Raw genomic sequence first — 18,808 nt, forward strand, 5'->3', positions numbered from 1 at the left:
GGTGTCCCTAATTTTTTTAATGAACCTTTGGTATAACTGAGAGAGTTCTAACATGTTCAACATTCCTTTATTTCTCATTTTCTGCTTCTAGGTTCTGATATAGACTAGCTGAGATTTCAATACGTCTTCCACAAGTCGCTATACACATCTTGTGATTCCTGGTCTATAATTAGGACCCATTTATTTCTTTGCTTTTAACCTCTGAAATCTATGATACATTGTACACAAAGTATTGGTCCACACTTGAAGCCTATGACTGCTATGCCTAAAATAAGTAGATTGCCAGTTGCTGTCATAAAGTCTATTTGTTTCCATAAATCCCCCAAATCATGCACTACACCAAAGGTGTATCTACTATATGTGTATATATTTACACTTTTTCCTGCTGCCAATAGGCATGATTTTGTTAGATACTTTAGTTCTGCTAATTGTGCTGTGTGGTAGTAAAAGAGGAGTGTGAAAAAACATTTTTATGTCATCTATCACAGCATACCCTGTTTGTGTTGTCCCAGTTTCTGTCTTTGTATGGCAACTACCGTCAACATAATAAATTAAAACAGGATACTGGAGTAAAACTTCTAATAAATCTACACATGTAGTAGATTGTTCATCTACATCAGGGGTGGGGAACCTTTTTTCTACCGAGGGCCATTTGGATATTTATAAAATCCTTCGGGGGCCATAAAAAAATTCTCAATTTAAAAAATTACCCTGCCCCCCAGCAGGTCTGCCCCATAGAGGTACTGTGTGTGCGCGCCGGAGGGGCGTGCGCGCCCAAAAAATGGGTGTGGCCAGTTAAAATGGGACGTGATACACATATGCCCCCAATAGTGCAGTGCCATATCCACGATTGCTCCCACAGTGCCAGGTATACAAATGCCCCCACAGTGCCAGGTATACAAATGCCCCCCCAGTGCCAGGTATACAGATGCCCCTCACAGTGCCAGGTATATAAATGCCCCTCACAGTGCCAGGTATACAGATGTCCCCACAGTGCCAGGTATACAAATGCCCCCACAGTGCCAGGTATACAGATGCCCCCACAGTGCCAGGTATACAAATGCCCCTCACAGTGCCAGGTATACAGATGCCCCCACAGTGCCAGTTATACAGATGCCCCCACAGTGCCAGGTATACAGATGCCCCCCACAGTGTCAGGTATACAAATGCCCCCCACAGTGCCAGGTATACAGATGCCCCACAGTGCCAGGTATACAAATGCCCCCACAGGGCCAGGTATACAGATGCCCCCCACAGTGCCAGGTATACAAATGCCCCCCACAGTGCCAGGTATACAGATGCCCCCACAGTGCCCCCCCTTCCGTGCTACTTACTGCTCCTTTCGGCGGGACACGGAGGAGAGCGCGGCTATGTTGGGCGACGGCATGTAGGACTTGAATCCAGCCGCCGGTTCTAGAGCCAATCAGAGCTCGCGGACCGGCAGCCGCGGCTCCTGATTGGCTGCCGGTCCGCGGGCTCTGATTGGCTCACGAACCGGCGGCTGGTTTCAAGTTCTACACGCCGCCGCCGCGCTCTCCTCCCTGTCCTGACACTGACAGCTGAGACACGCTGCCGCCGGACTGAGATGCGGCGTGTCTCACTGGGAGAAGCGGGTGGGCCGGAGGTTCCCCACCTCTGATCTACATACATTAAGCAGTCGTGAGAGATTCCACTTTCCTCCATGCCACACATTCCTCTCAGAAACTCATCATATTCATTAACTGGTAGAGTAGCTGAGTTCAAAATTGAGTGTGTCTGCGACAAGTGACCATTGTTTCTGAGCATCAAAGTAGTGGTGACGGATCTCTCTCAGATGACTGAAGATATGAAAGACATATTCAAGACCTTTCACATATAAGTTGAGTATTGATTCTGATATTGCTTATGATTCTTTTGAATTGCATGTTGTTTTGTTAACATCATTTATATGCACCAACAAACTGTATTTCCATATTTTAGCTTAATACTGAGTTTCAGAATATATTTACTGATTCATAGAGAACAAAAGTGAATCACTATACACTACATTAGTGACCAAATCTTGGTTTCAATCTGGCATTTGTAAATATACTCCATCTAGGGTGCAGAATACAGCACACTCAAGTTTACACAATAAATCCCTTCCTAACAAATCAGCTGGGGAATCTGCAACTAATAGGAATTAGTACTTACTATAATTGTTTGTTTTCTACTCTGTCTTCCCTAGGTGAACTTGTTTTTTTTTTTATTAGCTAATGACATTATTGCTGGAAGTATAACTTCTAATGTGTCCAGACTCTTTGGGTGAAATTCAAATGATATATCACGCCCAATTTCCTTTCTAAAATGATCTCCGTTATGGCGCATATTGCGTCCATAGTAATCAGGTTTAGCTGTGTAAAGGGTTGGGTGCCTCCCTACTCTGGGGGTAGCGAGCTGATACAACGTCCCAGAGGGCAGAAACAGAATGGGTGTGGAAAGGGGTGAAAAGAATTGAATCCCGCCCTCTGAGTCTATTGTTTTAACTGGAATTGTCTGTGCTACATAGGCTGGAGGGGGAACATAAGTAGATGCTTCTAAACATAATGTATATGCCTTCCACTCATCAAAGTTATTCTATGATTTATCTCTTAATTGTTTTCATTTATCTATATAAAAAGTTCCTATCAATTGTATATCAGGGTAATTTTAATGATAACTCCTGAGAATTTTTACACTTATATTCCATACTTTTGATACATTACATTTGCTGGACTGCCATGAGGGATCTCTAACATTGCATAGTCCTTAGATATTCCCATTGTAAATGCTTATTTTAATTTTACAGTTCAACCTTCAGTATCCAATACAATGGTAATAAGGTATCTCCTCTATTAAAATGATTCACTGATGTGGGAAACCTTATTACCTTGGCCTTATAGTGTATAAGGTGATTTGACACAGTAGGAAATATGCCTGACACTATGCAGTAAATGAAAGTTTTTTTGTAGCCTCTCCCTTACTCCAGCCCCAGTCCAGAAAGCAGCAGCCATCAAGGTCCAACCAATTACACACACAAACTCTCACAGAAAATACTACATTTAGCAAGATGTGGCAGACAAAATATTCCCCCCAAAAATGTAACTCTAAAATTTGATTAGCAATAATAATAGAAGGTAATAATAGAATAATAATAGAACATAAGATAAATTAATTCCATACGCACAATCTTTCTGAAGATTCCAACAAGTACAAGCCACTAATGACACACAAAGGCAGATGACCAGACACGGAGAACATAGAGCAGAGTAAGAATTAAGCTCTTACCTTGTGGCCACAGTTGATCAAAGTGCCCCAGTTCTAAGTCTTCCTTCCTTCTTCGTGTGTCAATGGTGGGTAGATCCCGGTGGGACCTCCATAAAAATGTAATGGAAGAATAATGGTACACCACACAGTCTCCTTAAGATGTATTATGCACGTGTGTACAGAGGGCCTAAATCATGTTTGTATGCAATTGCAATTGCGATTTTCTAGGCTATTGAGCCATTAATGTTGGCAAGTGCAACTGCTGCCCATAAATGAAAAGCGACGCCCACTGGAGCCATTGCAAACTCAATTGCAAATTTGAACACTTTTGTACCATCTTCGCAATAATGAACAACATCGGCTCTAAGGGTTCCCCTGTAGTGACGCTGGTGTCATGTTTCTCTGCATACATGATTGCATCTGAAGGTAAATCCTTCCCCAAAAAAAGGGCATAACATGCCTGCGTTTTTGCTGCCACTCCCTGATAACACTTCCAAATGGTCATGTCTAGTCAATCACTGTTCCATAAAATCTTCATTACAATAGAGATCGCAATGGCACCTTGGCGCATGCACATTGCAGCCACAGCACATACTCAGTCTGCCAATAATTGCTTGATTGCATTATAATCGGCCATTTCATACAAACATTAATTAGGCCCAGGTCAAGAGTTCTTGTGGACCCGAGTTAAACTCTGACGGTTGTAAGGCAGGTGGTGCTAGATTCAGGAAGCTTGGTATTGTATGACTTGTGCATAAGGTACTAGGGATCTGTTAAAGAACATGACAGGCAAGGAAAGAGTCTCTGGAACTAATGCACCACAATGTGTAATGCATAGTGCAACAGTATCATGACACCAGACTGGATGGCTGAGATAAAACCAGATCGGTCTATGGAAACTAGAGATGTGCACCGGAAATTTTTCGTGTTTTGTGTTTTGGTTTTTAATTTGGTTCCGCGGCCGAGTTTTGGATTCGGACGCGTTTTGGCAAAACCTCCCTGAAAATTTTTTGTCGGATTCGGGTGTGTTTTGGATTCGGGTGTTTATTTTCAAAAACCCCTCAAAAACAGCTTAAATCATAGAATTTTGGGGTAATTTTGATCCTATAGTATTATTAACCTAAATAACCATAATTTCCACTCATTTCCAGTCTATTCTGAACACCGAACACTTCACAATATTATTTGTAGTCCTAAAATTTGCACCGAGGTCGCTGGATGACTGAGCTAAGCGACCCAAGTGGCCGGCACAAACACCTGGCCCATCTAGGAGTGGCACTGCAGTGTCAGACAGGATGGCACTTAAAAAAATTGGCCCCAAACAGCACATGATGCAAAGAAAAGAGAAAAAGAGGTGCACTGTGGTCACTGGATGGCTAAGCTAAGCGACACAAACACCTCAATATCACAGCAATTATTTGTTCTAATCAATGGTATTATTGGTCCAAATCACTGGAAGAAAATGACAAAATCACTGGAATTATTTGTTCTAATCAATGCTATTATTGGTCCAAATCACTGGAAGAAAATGACAAAATCACTGGAATTGTTTGTTCTAATCAATGGTATTATTGGTCCAAATCAATGGAAGAAAATGACAAAATCACTGGAATTATTTGGCAAGATCACTGTAATTAATAATTATAAATCACTGGTATTAATTTGTAAAATCTCGCTGTCGCCTGCCTAGTGAAGTGGAATCTAGATGGGATTTTGTACCGGGGATACAATAACTACATCAACTGTCTAAATCCCACTGCACTAATGGCGGAAAACGGGCACACGTCTAACAGCGCACTGATTATACTGAGAACTGATTATACTGATCACTGATGATACTACGGAGAACTGACACTGAGCAGCGAGAACAGCACTGGACTATTGTACTGTAGTATACTGGTCACAACAATGCAGCACTGACACTAAGCACAGATATTAAGCACTGATCAGGATACTAGAAGTGACACAGAGCTGCAAGATACAGCAATGGCCTACTGTACTGTACTACTATATACTGGTGGTCACCACAATGCTGCACTGTACTACTATATACTGGTCACAACAATGCAGCAGATATTGAGCACTGAGCAGGATACTAGAACTGAGTCTGACACGGAGCTGCAAGATACAGCAATGGCCTACTGTACTGTACTACTATAATATACTGGTGGTCACCACAATGCAGCACACTGAGCACAGATATTACCAGGTGTATCTCACACATCGCTCAGTACAGATTACAGGATGTATAATTACCAGGTGTATAACACGTCGCACAGTACAGTATACACGGTGTATAAATAATTACCAGGTGTATCACACACATCACACAGTACAGTATACAGGGTGTATAATCCTGTCAATGTCGAAAAATATTGCAGTACACACATCAAGTACAAACTACACACAGATGGCCTCCGTGCGCGTACTTATTCTGCCGTGCGTGCACATATTCGCAATTTGCGTATGGTTGCTCCTGCGGTCCTGCGTATTAGAGCGTGGTATGAGTATTTAAGGTAGTGTTTGTAGTCGCATGGAAAAGCCATAAAAACACCTTACATATTTAATCCAAATAGTGCACAATGTACACATAGTCTCCCTGCATCACACCAGCAAGTTACAACAGTTTAAATGGTATCAGAACAAAGGGATTCACCTTTACAGGATAGGAGGGGACAGAACAAGGTTATAAGGTGGTGTTTGGTATCCAGCTGTAGGGTATTTTAAGGGCAATATTCCGGTGTTGGTTTGCAGAAGATCGCACGCTCCTGCGAATAGTTATGCGCAGGAGCAGAATATAAATATTAACTGTGTTTACTGTACATTTGGTATGCGGCGGGAACCCAGAGGAGGCCACCTGCAAGGGCACCTGGAACAGACATTGCCCACCTATTCAAACCAACCTATGACCTCTCCTGTACTGTAAATGACCATCCCTGTGTCCAATGGACAAAGAGATTACATTATCCATTGTGTTAGGTTTTGGAATATTGTATAAAAGAGCCAGCTGCATGCCCGGCCAGTACACAGACTCTGAAGGTCATCTACCTTGATGACTGAGGACCAGACTGGGAAGCGCAGGCGAAACCAAACACTTATGTACCATTGATTGTAGCCATTCTTCTATTGTATTGTATTGTATTGTATTGTATTGTATTCTTTATATTGTAACCCCCTGCAAGTAAAGAACCGTTGGTGGGTTAGACCCCAACCTAGTTTTGAATTACAATTGGTTTTGTGTCCCATTTCATTGCTAAGGTTTAAAGTGTATTTACAGCCACTCGGGCTGCTGCATTGTGCTAACAGCGTGTAGGCTTGTGTACGCAATCTGTGTAGTCACTACACCCTTTCGGCGTATGTACCCAGAGTGCGGACACTGTACGATCTTGTATACGTAAGGTTTGTGAACAATATAAGGGTGAAAGGTTAATTACAGCGGCCACAGCGGCTCAATATTAAAGTGTATCAAGTGTGTTTAAAGTATAAGCTTTTTAGTCCTGTAAGTAAACCGATGTTTACAATTGAGGGCTTGATCTGGTTTTCACATGCTCACAGCCTAACAGGTCATAGCAGACGTTATCTATCAGCAAAGGGCGGAAAGTCATCCTACGTAACCTTTTTCTGGTCATTTGTGTGCTGTTAGATTGTGTCTGCTCTGTCTGGTCTGCAGGGGTTCTGATAGAACCCGTAAACAGGAAAAAAGCTATTTAAAAATCTGTGAATTTTTTTGGCGCCAAAAGCGTACACAAAGGGCACCAATACTTTGCATACCCTCTCACATTGTTGCCGCAAGATTTAGATTGCTAGATTTGTTTAGATCTGTGTGAAATTTAATACATTTGTTGCTCTATAGTTAAATTTGAAATAAAAGTATTTAAGGAAGTAAAATAAAGCACAACACGCAGGACTGGCCCAGTCATTAAAGATTACACAGAACAAGCCGTTTTGCTCTTTAGCGAGTATAGTTAGCATTGCTCACATTTATAGAGTTGTGTGATTTGTTTATTGTGTACGCACATTGGTACACGTGGTACGGAACGTGAGGACAGCGTACAAAAATGCGCACGTGGCACAAGGCCGCGCACGTGGCATAGGGGTACTCATGGGTGTGTAATTAAGCAAGCTTGCGTAGGGTTGTGTGCGCATAATAAAACCACACGATAGTTGTTCAGTTAAAAGGTGGGACAGTAGCCATACTACAATAGCACATAACTATCCGGTTTCAAAAGCAGATTAGTAGAAAACTTTTGTTTAAACTGTAGTGCCTCTGGGGGTAAAGCTGTCGACCAGAACAAGTGGAAATTTTCTGTACAGAAAAACAAAGCGTATTTGAGTGAGTGAAAATGGGAATGAGTGGGTTGAACCCCAGAATTCGGGATCCCGTCGTACGGTACACCAAGTGAGTGGAGGCTTGGCAGCGTGAGGCGGCTGACTCACGTTAGTATAGGATTTGGAATATGTAAGTCGTGAGGTGACTTACACAGGAGCATGGTAGGGAATTGTGAATTGTGAACTTTGTGACCCATATAGTTTTGTTGATACGCTCCGGCTGAGGTTTCGCAGCTTGTGATTCGATTCCTGTGGTCGTAGGGCGGATAGGTAACAAGTACCTATACGCTGTGTGATTGGACCGCATGTTTGTGGGTGCAATACATAGCGCAACTTGATACCCTTTTTACGAGCTTTTGCGTAAAATCGCGGTATCATTAGCGCTGTATAGAGCGTACGAAAGCGTGATTTGTGTACAAGTGCATAAAGGGAGTTTTCGCTGGTCTCTCTCGGGAAAATCTCCAATGACAGATATTTACTGGAAAGGGTAAGTTACTCCTAAAAACTTCTAGTAAATATAGGTCAATTAGGGGCCCTAAGTTGGGTACATCGCCTTCGCTATTGACATTGTATGGTAGTACCGGCCAGCGTGGGTGAGAGTGGGTGAAAGCGCTCGGAGAACTTTCACCGTTGGCTTATATTGAGTATTTTGATGTTTGTGGGAAAAGGCCCACAATTATGGGAGCCAGTTGCTCAACTAAGGGACGTATGGTAGGGTTCAGTTTGAAAAGCCACGGCCCAAGGGGTCAGCAAGGTTTATTATGTGTGGAAAATATGGTCCACACGCTGAAGTTTATTGTGACGAATGGGTACGTATGACTGACAACGATAGGGTATCATTCCCTAGGGTGGGCAGCTTTGAGCCAGAGGTACTGCAGAATGTAGGCAGTAAAATATGTCTGCTTAAATCCAGAAAACAAAGGATTAGACATAACGATTGTTTAAAACTGTGGCAACAAGAGGGGGAGATGCAAAGAGAACAAACTCGCAAAGCAAGTTCCAAACCTAGCAGGAATGAGGACACAAACACACCATTATCGACACAGGTCGAGAGCGAAGAGATGGCTACAGTCAATGGTATATCTATGAATAATAGTAGAATGCAAGATTAATGTATTGACCCTAATTTTTGCAAGATGTATCCTGTTTTGAAGTCTTTTCAAGGTTATAGGTCACAGGAAGATGAAGGTCCCAGCCAAATTGCAGCTCTCATTCAGGCAGTCGCCTTGCAGGAAATTCAGGTGGGACCTGTCCACCCAGTTACAGCAGTAACAGTTTTCCCCACTGAAAGAACTGGTGAGGTCACAGCTATCGGTAAGTGTGAGACGGGTCATTGCACAGAGACAACAACACCTTACAGCAAACAGATTAAGAACGGAATGGTAGGATTACATCCTGTCTTGGAAATAGTAACTCCCAATGGGGGAACCGATAGTCAGGGAGTAATCCTCACCAGGAATAATGCAATGTATTGCCCGTGGTCCAGAGCTGAGCTGCGGTCAATCATTTCAGAATTCCCCGATCCCCGGAAGCATTTTGCCAGATGTCAGAAGTTTATCAGAGATCTGGGTAATGCTCATGAACCAGCTAACAAAGATTGGCGGATATTTTTTAAAGCGTGCCTACCCCCTAATATTGACACCCAAAAATGTATCACTGATTGTAGATTAGAGTCAGATAGTCATATGACTGACGGAAACAATCAGGAGAATGTGGAACGAATTAACAGGCAACTAGAGTTGTATTTCCCCACTACTGTTAAGTGGAGAAGAATTTTCTCCATAAAACAGAGGGAAAATTAAATGAAATCTGAATATTTCCATCGGGCCCTGCAAATAATGGATTGATACATTGGGATATCAGATACAGGGAACGATGCGAATTACAGGGAGGTGGCTGTCTCTGTGCTAATGGACGGACTCAATAAGACAGTAATGGACAGGGTACAAACATATTTGCCTAATTGGAGAGGGGCCACAGTAGCTTATCTTAGAGAGTGTGCAATGGAACACCACAAGAATATTGTTAGGCGCAGAGAACAACAGGAGAGGCTGAGGACTGAAAATATACAGGCTCTTGCAGCAAATCCTCATCAGCTTAAACCCCAAAATCCTGGTGGTAAGAAAAGGCCGATAATATGTTACATTTGTAGAAATTAAGGGCATTTTGCCAGAGACTGTAGGAGTAGTAGAACACATAGTCAATATAGACCCCTAGACAGAGAAAACAAGCCACATTATTAAACACATAGACGGATCAAGGGACTTATAGTAAGGAATCACGAGCCATATAGAAAACACAGATTCGGTTAATGGGAAGAACGGAATAAATGCAACTTTACCCTTTTGACAAAACTTGCTGGGGTTAAGATGAGGCCTCTAAACTTCTTTCTCTAGCAGAAATGGCCCCTGATTAACTTAACAGGAGTTTTGTTAGATATGGTATACATATAGCGTGCTCCCGCCCAGGAAGCACAAAGTATGTTGGATATCCACAAAGACTAATATTGTAATTCACTGTTCTAGATGCATGTCCATCACAGGTAGAGGAAATTATCTCACAGATACCGGGTTCCCTACGAATTTAGGATGGACAGGACACTAGATTGATGGCTGGGATAGTCCCAGTAGAGATATGACACATAGAATTTTTTTTTAGGGGTATAGACAGTAGAGAATCACTTCCCCATAGCGCCCAATCCAGTTGTCAAATTTTATAAAATCCTCTTTGCCTCTACAAACTTATCTGTTACTAACCTCTATGTGATTTTTCTTCAAAGTTTCCTCCTCATCTTTTACGTTCACCGACAGGAGGGTACAATACATGGACCCGATTACAGTTCAAACGCCACATGCCTACTCGGTACTTCAGAGTTCAGCCCAAATCCAGTATATCTCATCAGCACAAAGACACCAGTATTTATGCAGTGTGCCTGGTCATGCACAAAGGGTGGAGAATGAGACTACTGGTGAAGGAAGTCTGTGTACAGATACCGATATGCATGATGGTGTGACAGCCTGTTGGTGAATGCCAAACCTGACATTTCCAAACCTGACATTTTTTTTTTGTATTTACTATTTTTTCCACTCTCTCCTCTCATCCAGAGATGGTTTACTTCACACAACTGATAACACAAACAGTTAAACACATTCAAAATTTGTGTTCCCTACAGGAAAAGGCAGTCTGGAGGGCAAAGGGGTATGGCCAGGAGTCCTCAGGACTTTGGACAGGTGGACATGGTAAGCCAGTAGCCCCCAGAGCATATCTTCCAAGTCTAGCTGAGGTGGCACACGGTCTGACTCAGCTAGGCAAAGAGGGTATGTGCAAGCTGGTAAGAGCCTACTGGTGTGCACCAGGATTCTCTTGTCATGCAGGTAAGAGAGACATGTTTTACTTGCTTGAGGAAGAATATTGGTAAGACAATATCAACAGAGCCATCCCATATCCCTCCGACAGATGGACCTTTTCAGGTAATACAAATTGACTCCATACAGTTACCACCCTGTAGGAATTTAAAAATAAGATTTTACTCACCGGTAAATCTATTTCTCGTAGTCCGTAGTGGATGCTGGGACTCCGTAAGGACCATGGGGAATAGCGGCTCCACAGGAGACTGGGCACAACTAAAGAAAGCTTTAGGACTACTTGGTGTGCACTGGCTCCTCCCACTATGACCCTCCTCCATACCTCAGTTAGGATACTGTGCCCGGAAGAGCTGACACAATAAGGAAGGATTTTGAATCCCGGGTAAGACTCATACCAGCCACACCAATCACACCGTATAACTCGTGATACTATACCCAGTTAACAGTATGAAATATAACTGAGCCTCTCAACAGATGGCTCAACAATAACCCTTTAGTTAGGCAATAACTATATACAAGTATTGCAGACAATCCGCACTTGGGATGGGCGCCCAGCATCCACTACGGACTACGAGAAATAGATTTACCGGTGAGTAAAATCTTATTTTCTCTGACGTCATAAGTGGATGCTGGGACTCTGTAAGGACCATGGGGATTATACCAAAGCTCCCAAATGGGCGGGAGAGTGCGTATGACTCTGCAGCACCGAATGAGCAAACTCTAGGTCCTCCTCAGCCAGGGTACCAAACTTGTAGACTCTTGCAAAAGTGTTTGAACCCGACCAAGTAACAGCTCGGCAAATTTGTAAAGCCGAGACCTCTCGGGCAGCCGCCCAAGAAGAGCCCACTTTCCTCGTGGAATGGGCTTTTACAGATTTAGGGTGCGGCAGTCCAGCCGCAGAATGTGCAAGTTGAATCGTGCTACAGATCCAGCGAGCAATAGTCTGCTTAGAAGCAGGAGCACCCAGCTTGTTGGGAGCATACAGGATAAATAGCGAGTCAGTTTTCCTGACTCCAGCCGTCCTGGAAACATATATTTTTCAGGGCCCTGACTACGTCCAGTAACTTGGAATCCTCCAAGTCCCAAGTAGCCGCAGGCACCACAATAGGTTGGTTCACATGAAAAACTGATACCACCTTAGGAAGGAATTGGGAACGAGTCCTCAATTCCGCCCTATCCATATAAAAAATTAAAAGAAGGGCTTTTGCATGACAAAGCCGCCAATTCTGATACACGCCTGGCCGACGCCAAGGCCAACAGCATGACCACTTTTCACGTGAGGTATTTTAGCTCCACGGATTTAAGTGGCTCAACCCAATGCGACTTCAGGAAATCCAACACCACGTTGAGATCCCACGGTGCCACTGGAGGCACAAACGGGGGCTGACTATGCAGCACTCCCTTAACAAAAGTCTGAACTTCAGGCAGTGAAGCCAGTTCTATTTTTGGAAGAAAATCGATAGAGCCGAAATCTGGACCTTAATGGAACCCAATTTTAGGCCCATAGTCACCCCTGACTGTAGGAAGTGCAGAAATCAACCTAGCTGAAATTCCGCCGTTGGGGCCTTCCTGGCCTCACAGCACGCAACATATTTCCGCCATATGCGGTGATAATGGTTTGCGTTCACTTCTTTCATAGCTTTAATTAGCGTAGGGATAACGTCCTCCGGAATGCCCTTTTCCTTCAGGATCCGGCGTTCAACCGCCATGTCGTCAAACGCGGCCGCGGTACATCTTGGAACAGACAGGCCCCCTGCTGCAGCAGGTCCTGTCTGAGCGGCAGAGGCCATGGGTCCTCTGAGATCATTTCTTGGAGTTCTGGGTACCAAGCTCTTCTTGGCCAATCTGGAACAATGAGTATAGTTCTTACTCCTCTCCTTCTTATTATTCTCATTACCCTGGGTATGAGAGGCAGAGAAGGGAACACATACACCAACTGGTACACCCACGGTGTTACCAGAGCGTCCACAGCTATCGCCTGAGGGTCCCTTGACCTGGCGCAATATCTTTTTAGCTTTTTGTTGAGGCGGGACGCCATCATGTCCACCTGTGGCCTTTCCCAACGGTGTACAATCATTTGGAAGACTTCTGGATGAAGTCCCCACTCTCCCGGGTGGAGGTTGTCTGCTGAGAAAGTCTGCTTCCCAGTTGTCCACTCCGGGAATGAACACTGCTGACAGTGCTAACACATGATTTTCCGCCCATCGGAGAATCCTTGTGGCTTTTGCCATCGCCATCCTGCTTCTTGTGCCGCCCTGTCGGTTTACATGAGCGACCGCCGTGATGTTGTCTGACTGGATCAGCACCGGCCGGTGTTGAAGCAGGGGTCTAGCCTGACTTAGGGCATTGTAAATGGCCCTTAGTTCCAGAATATTTATGTGTAGGGAAGTCTCCTGACTTTCCTTGGAAGTTTCTTCCCTGTGTGACTGCCCCCCAGCCTCGAAGGCTGGCATCCGTGGTCACCAGGACCCAGTCCTGTATGCCGAATCTGCGGCCCTCTCGAAGATGAGCACTCTGCAGTCACCACAACAGCGACACCCTGGCCCTTGGAGACAGGGTTATCCGCCGATGCATCTGAAGATGCGACCCGGACCACTTGTCCAACAGATCCCACTGGAAGATCCTTGCATGGAACCTACCCAATGGAATTTCTTCGTAAGAAGTTACCATCTTTCCCAGGACTCGCGTGCATTGATGCACCGACACCTGTATTTGTATTAGGAGGTCTCTGACTAGAGATGACAACTCCTAGGCCTTCTCCTCCGGGAGAAACCCTTTTTCCTGTTCTGTGTCCAGAACCATACCCAGGAACAGTAGACGCGTCGTAGGAACCAGCTGCGACTTTGTACTATTCAGAATCCAGCCGTGCTGTTGTAGCACTTCCCGAGATAGTGCTACTCCGACGAACAACTGCTCCCTGGACGTCGCCTTTATAAGGAGATCGTCCAAGTACGGGATAAGTATAACTCCCTTTTTTTGAAGGAGTAACATCATTTCGGCCATTACCTTGGTAAATACCCTCGGTGCCGGGGACAGACCAACGGCAACGTCTGGAATTGGTAATGACAGTCCTGTACCACAATTTTGAGGTACTCCAGGTGAGGAGGGTAAATGGGGACATGTAGGTAAGCATCCTTGATGTCCAGTGATACCATGTAATCCCCTTCGTCCAGGCTTGCAATAACCGCCCTGAGCGATTCTATTTTGAACTTGAACCTTCGTATATAAGTGTTCAAGGATTCCAATTTTAGAATGGGTCTCACCGAACCGTCTGGTTTCGGTACCACAACATTTTGGAATAGTAACCCCGGCCTTGTTAAAGAAGGGGTACCGTGATTATCACCTGCTGGAAGTACAGCTTGTGAATTGCCGCCAGTACTACCTCTCCACGAGGGCAGCAAGCAAGGCTGATTTGAGGTAACGGCGAGGGGGAGTCGCCCCGAAACTCCAGCTTGTATCCCTGTGATACTACTTACAGAACCCAGGGATCCACCTGTGAGCGAGCCCACTGGTCGCTGAAGTTCCCTAGACGCACCCCCACCGCACCTGGCTCCACCTGTGGAGCCCCAGCGTCATGCGGTGGACTCAGAGGAAGCGGGGGAAGATTTTTGATCCTGGGAACTGGCTGTCTGGTGCAGCTTTTTCCTTCTTCCCTTGTCTCTGTGCAGAAAGGAAGCGCCTTTGACCCGCTTGCTTTTCTGAAGCCGAAAGGACTGTACCTGAAAATACGGTGCTTTCTTAGGCTGTGAGGAAACCTGAGGTAAAAAATTTTCTTCCCAGCTGTTGCTGTGGATACGAGGTCCCAGAGACCATCCCCAAACAATTCCTCACCCTTATAAGGCAGAATCTCCATGTGCCTTTTAAAGTCAGCATCACCTGTCCACTGCCGGGTCTCTAATACCCTCCCGGCAAATATCCCTCTGTGCATCCCTCATATATAAGACGACGTCTTTAATATGCTCTATGTTAGCAAAATATTATCTCTGTCTAAGGTATTAATATTATCTGACAGGGTATCAGACCACGCTGCAGCAGCACTATTCATGCTGAGGCAATTGCAGGACTCAGTATAGTACCTGAGTGTGTATATACAGACTTCAGGATAGCCTCCTGCTTTTTATCAGCAGGCTCCTTCAAAGTGGCCGTATCCTAAGACGGCAGTGCCACCTTTTTTTGACAAACATGTGAGCGCCTTATCCACCCTAGGGGATGTCTCCCAGCGTAACCTATCCTCTGGCGGGAAAGGGTACGCCATCAGTAACTTTTTAGAAATTACCAGTTTCTTATCGGGGGAACCCACGCTTCTTTACACACTTCATTCACTCATCTGATGGAAGAACAAAACACTGGCTGCTTTTTCTCCCCAAACATAAAACCCCTTTTATGTGGTACTTGGGTTCATGTCAGAATGTGTAACACATTTTTCATTGCCGAGATCATGCAACGGATGTTCCTAGTGGACTGTGTATATGTCTCAATCTCGTCGACACTGGAGTCAGACTCCGTGTCGACATCTGTGTCTGCCATCTGAGGTAACGGGCGTTTTTTTGAGTCCCTGATGGCCTTTGAGACGCCTGGGCAGGCGCGGGCTGAGAAGCCGGCTGTCCCACAGCTGTTACGTCATCCAGCCTTTTATGTAAGGAGTTGACATTGTCGGTTAATACCTTCCACCTATCCATCCACTCTGATGTCGGCCCCACAGGGGGCGACATCCCATTTATCGGCCTCTGCTCCGCCTCCACGTAACCTTCCTCATCCAACATGTCGACACAGCCGTACCGACACACCGCACACACACAGGGAATGCTCTGACTGAGGACAGGACCCCACAAAGTCCTTTGGGGAGACAGAGAGAGAGTATGCCAGCACACACCAGATCGCTATATAATGCAGGGATTAACACTATAACTGAGTGATTTTTCCCCCAATAGCTGCTTGTATACACATATTGCGCCTAAATTTAGTGCTCCCCCTCTCTTTTTAACCCTTTGAGCCTGAAAACTACAGGGGAGAGCCTGGGGAGCTGTCTTCCAGCTGCACTGTGAAGAAAAAATGGCGCCAGTGTGCTGAGGGAGATAGCCCCGCCCCTTTTTCGGCGGACTTTTCTCCCGCTTTTTTCATGGATTCTGGCAGGGGTATTTATCACATATATAGCCTCTGGGACTAGTATATATTGTGATTTTTTGCCAGCCAAGGTATTCATATTGCTGCTCAGGGCGCCCCCCCAGCGCCCTGCACCCATCAGTGACCGGAGTGTGAGGTGTGCATGAGGAGCAATGGCGCACAGCTGCAGTGCTGTGCGCTACCTTGTTGAAGACCGAAGTCTTCTGCCGCCGATTTCCAGGACCATCTTCATGCTTCTGGCTCTGTAAGGGGGACGGCGGCGCGGCTCCGGGACCGAACGATCGAGGTCGGGTCCTGTGTTCGATCCCTCTGGAGCTAATGGTGTCCAGTAGCCTAAGAAGCCCAAACTATCTCCAGTCAGGTAGGTTCGCTTCTTCTCCCCTTAGTCCCTCGCTGCAGTGAGTCTGTTGCCAGCAGATCTCACTGTAAAATAAAAACCTAAAATATACTTAATTTCTAGGAGCTCAGGAGAGCCCCTAGTGTGCATCTAGCTCAGCCGGGCACAAGATTCTAACTGAGGTCTGGAGGAGGGTCATAGTGGGAGGAGCCAGTGCACACCAGGTAGTCCTAGAGCTTTCTTTAGTTGTGCCCAGTCTCCTGCGGAGCCGCTATTCCCCATGGTCCTTACGGAGTCCCAGCATCCACTTAGGACATCAGAAAAATATGTGTTAGTTTGTATTGATGTATTTATTCTCCAATTGGGTAGAAGCGTTCCCTGCTGCCACAGATACTGCTACGTTCACTGCAAAGAAAATTGTGCAGGAATTTGTGTGTAGCTATGGTATCCCTAGAATGATTGAAAGTGATAGGGGTACCCATTTTACAGGTGAAGTCTTTCAGGTCATGTGCAAACTGATGGGAATTAATAGCAAGCTGCATACTCCGTACCAGCCACAGGCGAGTGCAAAGGTAGAGAGAGTGAACAGCACTATTAAGAACAAGCTGAGCAAATTAATGGCTGAAACTGGATTGTTGTGGCCAGAAGCTTTGCCACTAGTGTTGTACAGCATCAGAACCACTCCCAGGTCTCCACTTTGAAATTCTTTTTGGTCGACAACCTCATGTAATGATAGACCCCCAGGATGATTTGAAATTTAATAATGAAGTGACTGTGAAATATTTGGTTGGGATGAGCCAGCAGCTGAGAAATCAACAAAGAAATCTAAAGCTGGTGATTCCTGACCTACCGAACAGTAATTGCCATGACATTGAGCCTGGGGATTATGTGATGATTCGAAATTTCTTACGCCTCATAGACAGGTGGGAAGGACCATACCAAGTCTTGTTAACCAGCACGACAGCATTAAAGGTCGCCAAAAGAGAGACTTGGGTCCACTCGTCCCACTGCAAGAAGGTTGCTGACCCGGAGAAGACTTGTGACAAAGAGCAGAGTGTAAAGAACCTCGTATCACTGGAGGGTTTGTTCCAGGAAAGTTGAGAGGCAGGACTGTTGAAAGGCACCTGAGCACGGAGAGCAACAAGATCTAGGACGGTTGTCGCACCATTTTCTTTTTTCATCCCCCTCTGCATTTTCCTTCCTTTTCTCCTTCTTATTTTCCTTCTTTCCCCTAACGAAATGGATCTATCACAAGAGACTGCGTTTCGGGTTCTACTAGTAATTCTGTTTTTGATCAGGACAATTTGTTTTGGTGAGGGTCCCAGAGAGGTCGAGCGGGGATCTGGAATGGGTTCTGATGGCGAGTACGAATTTGTAGGATCTCAGGAGCAGCACATCACTCGAGTAAATGCTGGTATCAGTAAGTGCTCTGGTAGTCATGGAGCTCGGAGGCACTATGAAGGGTTATTGTCTGATGAATATTGTATTTGTAGGAATTGTGAGAATATAGTCGAGGATGGGTGCATCCAGAGATGTCAGTCCAACCTTAATATCGACATTGACCGCCATCCGTTGAGTGATTACCACTCACTAGCGGGTAAGGTCTTAAACCAGACAGAATGCTGGGTGTGCTCACAGGTACCTCAAGGTCAGAGTAAGTCAGGATTAGTACCATACCCTTTAGCAATAGATGAGGTACTCGAATTATGGGGTGGGAGACCGGTGGACAAGAAATTCAATATCTCTAGGCACCCTAGTTTGAAGCTCCACCAATATCATGTAGACAGGTCCTTATTGTGTTTTAATATTTCCAATTACCGAAAACCAGGAAATTGGGAAGTGACGTGGAATAACCAGACAATGACTTTTTCACACAGAGGTGATAGGATACCCATAGACTCTGAACTTGTACGCCAAACAGCCAACAGTGGGAGGTATTTTCGGTATATGTATACCCGTGGAAGCAAGACCATGTGGGTTGGAAAAGTATCGTCAGGGTATTGTGCCCATATCATCCAGCCCGATACTTGTACTGAGCAGATGGGAGAATTAGGGACTGGTTTCTTTACTTGGAAAGTTTGCAATATGGTGATGTTACATTTTGTCCCCATGTTCTCCCAGATGATGCCTATTTCATATGTGGGAGGAAAGCGTACAAGTGGCTTGCCCTGAGCTCAGAGGGATTGTGTTATATTGGGAGAGTACTACCAGAGGTCGTGACCATAACCCATGATAAAATGAAAGACGTTCACCGCAGTGCTCAGGCTCCTTATACTCATACTCACTACGAACACATCATCAAGAGACACCTCGTGGATAGGGCAGAGCATGCAGCCTCTGATTTGATCCACGAACTTGGGTCAAAAACTGGTTAGATAATAGGAAGCAG

This window comes from Pseudophryne corroboree, chromosome 1, assembly GCF_028390025.1.
Source record: "Pseudophryne corroboree isolate aPseCor3 chromosome 1, aPseCor3.hap2, whole genome shotgun sequence".
In the NCBI taxonomy this organism is placed as follows: domain Eukaryota; kingdom Metazoa; phylum Chordata; class Amphibia; order Anura; family Myobatrachidae; genus Pseudophryne; species Pseudophryne corroboree.